Below are 5,725 nucleotides of genomic sequence, written 5' to 3'. Positions count from 1 at the left end.
AAGAAGTCAAGAGGAAGCGCACTGTTGTGGTATTAACAAAGGAAACATATCTGTTCTCCATATATATTTAACGTGCTTTTGGTAAATGGAGATGCAACTAATACATTCTTGTTTGATCATTTTATTAAGTAAGGAGTGTAAAGAATAAGGAAAGATTCATTTAATTTTGATCTTTGATTACAATGAAGTTTATTATTACAATTTCTTATATATTACAGTAAAATAATTAATCTCTCTTCAAAACAATTGCATACATTGGAGATGTTTTTCTATATTTGACTATTCTTTTAACTTATAAAAAACCATTTTAGCACAGACTCATTAGAAGTAGAAAGATTGCAATCGTTGTTTGTGGCAGTAGCTGCAAGGAAAGTTTCCGTTTATACTATGTCCTGTGCCTTGAGTGTCTTTCTTGTAATGTCGTTTCACGCATAGTTGAGCACACGCCTTACTACCCTCCATAACAAAACATAGTTTACATAAAACAGTGGCTTCGTAGACAATTTCCTTTTTAAAAACAGCGACATCAAAATACTGCGAATCAAAATTATATATTTTTTTAGAAATAAATAGAACAGCCGACACTTATATTTTTACGTTTTTATGTAATTCATGTTATTTCTCTTAAAATTTTAACGCAAAGAAGCATAAGAAGTCTTCCCTTATCCTGCTCTCCTACATTGAAGACTCTCCCTTTGCACGAGAAGAGGTAGTTAATGTCAAATGGCTTATCAGGGAGCATGAAATTAATTGTGACGTCTATTTTGTTTTGAATAAACCTCAATTATTCGTAGTCTGTGAAGGCACATAAGTCATGCAAGATATATTAACACGAAGGCTTTTCTATATATATATATATTGGTTATTTATACAAGTATAGATTTTCAAGCTACAATTAGTTCGCATAAACAAGTTATTAGGGAAAGGAAGATGCTTGATAATTCTTTGTTTCCGTTATAGGGGTAAATGATGGAAATTATGTGGATTTAAATGTTAATCTTGCTGAGAAAGAAACTTCCGGTTACCTGTGACCATATTTGCGGAGGTTTAAAATGGTATGTCCCTGTCGTTATACGTCTCCAAAAGGAGTGATTTTGTTCTGATATGTTAAAATAATGAAATTATGGATTAGTTGTCATATTTAGATTCGATTTTGGGAGGCGGTGGCAGTGAGAGGAAGATGTGATAGTAATATACTATATAAATCTTAGTCGATAAATATAAGTTTTTTTTATATATCACGGTAAGCTGTAGGATTGTTGGGGAGTCAAGGTAGAGAGTTTAGGGGTTTTAGTTTAGTGATTTTTATTGGAATCACTCTGACGCCGCTAGTAAGGGTTATTCATGTGGACAAAGGAAGACATTATAAACCGACTCTGATAGTGTGCGGAACGGTGAAAGGTTTAAAAAGGTTTCAGCAAAGATAGCTGGCTATGGCCTTAGCACTCATCTACAGGAGTGACTACATGAGGATTTTTGAACTAATGACTCATATCTTTCTCATGAGTCCATTAGAAAATTAAGAGCTTAACTTTAAACAATAATTGGAAAAGCAAGGGATTAAGTAGGATATAGTTCTAGAAAATTCCTAGACTCAAGAGTTAACATCTACTGACTGTCGCAAAACTATTAAAAAACAATTAATAATAATCAGTAAATTATGGAGTGTTTGGTACCTTTACAAAACTAGGCGAAACATTAGATTGTAAAGTTGAATTTATGTTTAGCAATATTAATATAAAAATATGATAAATAAATGTTTGTAATTATTTTTAAATTGTGCGTCGAATATACATTTTTATTAAAGAAATAAGTTGTTGTTATAACTTTATATAAAGATGTATTTAAGTTTTTTTTTCAAATTTGTAATATTGAAACTACGAATTTATTTCAGTGATTTATAACATAAAAACACATCTAACATGATAATATATGAACATGTTTTTGCACGATAGTATGACATTTAAATTATAGATTTTTAAGGCTCTGTAAAGCATAAATGACCTTTTACGGCTACCTATAAGAGGCCAGAAAGAAAACCTAAAACGAAAATATTGTTTAACCGCACAGTAAATAAATAATTGGCAGAGTGGTAGTGAAGTCTATCACTCGAGGTGCTAGAACAATTCATTTCTGACTGTATCTGTACACGATAACCTTGAAAAACATTGATTTAACTAACAAAAATGTTCTACGAAGCATTATTTCCACACTAGAAGTCACCCGTGGCTTGGAAAGTATTTCTTAGGCTTTTCACGTTATTGAGCACTCCTGGTTCGAATTAATTATATATCCGACGCCGATGTTGAGCCTACCTTGTTGTCATGATCAAGAACACTTAAAGTGTAAAGAAAGAAATAGAGGTTACAATATTTTATAAAACTTTTATAGTCTAAACATGCAATAAGTAGATTAGTACTTAATATGATTATACAATATCATAATGGTGTCCCTTAGGAGAGTGGAACACCATCATAAAACTTAGTAAGTTATTAAAACCTATAAGTGTTATAAGAATATACAGCACTTTATGATTTTTCAGTAAAGTATTTTACCACAAGTGCTTAAAAAATTTAACTGTTCCTATTGGCATGATTCACTAAGTCGCCAAGGGCTGTATACTAAAATGTTATTAGATATAGATTAAACGCATTCAAGTAATGTCTCGTCTCGTATGCGTTTCCGATTTGATTTGAAATATTTGCATTGCTCTGTAGTTAAGTGTAAAAATATGTAGTTCTAACGATAACGGTAGTATAAACGTTCCATAAGTAGTATCTGCGTGGTATGTCAGCAATATTGGGGGTGACTCAGCAACTCCCCCTGATAGTGTGGGTAACTGATAATACATTGGCTCTGGTCCAGTATGAACTGTGTCTGTTTCATCTCGGAAATGGGCACGTTATAAACACTCGTGGAATTGTATGGTGTACATTTTAAATTATTAATATAACATATTTAAATTATTAACATAATATTAACATATATCAATAATTATATTTTATATAATTATAATTGTTGTACCAAAAGAAACAAAATATTTTTAGAAATTAACGAATGTTCAAACTGAAATAAAATCTCGATTTTAAAACAAGTTGATGAGCAGTTTAATTTATAATTATATTTATATATATATATATATATATATATATATATATAATATATTATAATATATTATAGAATATTAATTATTAATATAGATTATTTGTTGCATTGAACACAAATGGAAATATAAATAGATTTAATTTGAGAAGGAGCGAAACTGCTCATGAACTTGTTTTAAAATCCAAATTTTGTTTAGGTTTGAAAATTCGTTAATTTATAAAAATACGTTTTTTTGATTCTTTTTGGTATTTCTGATTAAACATCAGCTGTCAGATATTTTCCCACTCTTTATTATTCTATTTCAGTTCTTTTTCATATTTATATTTAGTTTAACAATTCTATTTTATAAATAGTTATACAATATTCAATGTTACGTCTGAAGAAGTACGCTGAGACGTACGAAAATGTATAAAGAGTTTTCCAATATTTGGTTTTTTATTTTTGCATGAAGTGAATTCATTTATATATATATATATATATATATATATATATACATATAATATCAGTTCCATTAGATACTTGTTAAGGATGCTTTGAGATTTTGAACCATATATCTCTGAGTTCCCCGATGATTCAGCTTAAAAAACAATAAGTTTCCAAGCTTTGCAATAATTATAGTGCTGAAAAGCTTCCATAGACGTTTTGGTCACTTCATACTTTATGGCAAGTCCTCGAGTACCTCAGATAATAATGCCTCCCTAAGTACAGGCATAAACATAGGGTGTTCCATGTGCCTTGTACCAATCTCAGAAAGTATTAGGACGATATCGAGCGTTCACCAATAACGTTCAGTGCAACAGCCTCCTATTGAAGATCATCATATTCTATCCAGCACCGTACTTACGAATACATCGGACCATAGATGTTTCAGGATTGTTTCTTTGAACAGTTGATATTTAAGACACTGTATGGAGAACGTATAATACCAGGCTGGGTGGTATGAAATACACAAAATATTGCTGCAATTTTATATAAAACAACATTAAATTACGCAAACTAGATGTTTAACTGCAGAGTTAAAGCATTCACCATTATATGTAAGACAGCTAGTGCAAATAACCATTATAAGACAGTAAATTTAGAGTAATGCTACTCTTGAAATAAATAATATTTTTAAACATTATCAGATAAATATATATTTTTAATTAATTACACAATGCTTATATAATTATAGTTTGGTTTCAAAAAGGTTTTATACTTTCTAAACATGTAAAGTATAGGAGAAATATGTTTTAAAACTACTGTATCGAAAATTTAAAACTATAAGCTTACTTTTGCTTATACAATAGTTTGGAACAAGGTTTGATATATAGGTAGATTTAGGAATAATATACAAACAGGAGAATGCATCTGCATGAGTACTATTATCTAAATAAGAATAACTATTTCAGGAATAATATACAATTTCTCTAGATTGGGAGGATATATACATAAGAAAATATCCTATTCAACCTTTAACATTTTATGTAAAAATATTTGTTATTATCTTACTGCGAGTGGTCCGGTTACTCCATCTTTGTCTAGTGTAAACTGGAGTCTGGAATTTTGACTTATACATTTATAAAACTAATAAATTTATCATTAGTTAGGCTCTCTGATTTTTATATACCATGCTTTCATCTCCCATGCTTTTATAAATCCTAAAACAGTATCGATAATATTGTATACTTACGATATTATGGATTTTAACTTACTTTATATATCGGGTGTTAAGGGTTTTCGTTAGTAGGGCTGCTGCATATTGAAGTAAGCAAGTAATAACATTAAATAATGTTCAAAGGTCTGGTTGTTTTCACTTTGTTAAACAAGTGCTACTATATAAAAAACTAACTATATTCTATACACCACTCACCTCACCGATGACGTCATGACAAAATTACTAATCGTTCACATGCCGTCTAAAGCAGCGCCGCTATATTTTAATTATTTTTATGTGCCATATTTAATCACGATTTATTACATTTTACTTTGTAGAAATCATACATGTTTGAGAAAGCTAAACCATTTTACTTTTTCAACCCTTCCTTCTAAGCATCCTAGAACAAAAAATAACACTAGAGAGGAATAAAAAATCTATATGACCAAACCACCCAATCAGTAGCAGTACGCCTTTAAAATTAGGTTTTCCATTAGCAGTATCAGAGACGTATCTTATAGATACTGGGACGACTCGGTAGCCTGGCCTGGTGTGTGGATATCACATTGGCTCTGTCCCAGAATTGGATGGGTATCTGTACGTCATAAAAGTCACTAAAGTTATTACCAGTACCCAGATAACATAGAGCTTTTTAGAGTTTAAATAAATGATTCTTATCTTTAAGTTATTACATTCATTTCCAATATCGATGTAACGCAGATTTTAAGTACATGTTGCAGTAAGCAGCCATAGTTAAGTTTTAAACCAGTTTATACCACTTATAGAGTTTTAAATCTCTGGTAAAACAATCTTAGCAAAAATAATTGGTTGGAGAAAATCTGTGGAGATTTGTTTGGCAAACAAATAGCACTTGACTATTTATACCAATTGTAAAAAATACATTTGCTTACTTGTGTTATAGGAATTTTGTATTATTTCTTAATACGTACTAGGGCACCATTATTACCATAAACTAATATAAAC

Source organism: Homalodisca vitripennis, chromosome 3 (assembly GCF_021130785.1).
Source record: "Homalodisca vitripennis isolate AUS2020 chromosome 3, UT_GWSS_2.1, whole genome shotgun sequence".
NCBI lineage: Eukaryota > Metazoa > Arthropoda > Insecta > Hemiptera > Cicadellidae > Homalodisca > Homalodisca vitripennis.
Note: the sequence above shows the minus strand (reverse complement) of the source record.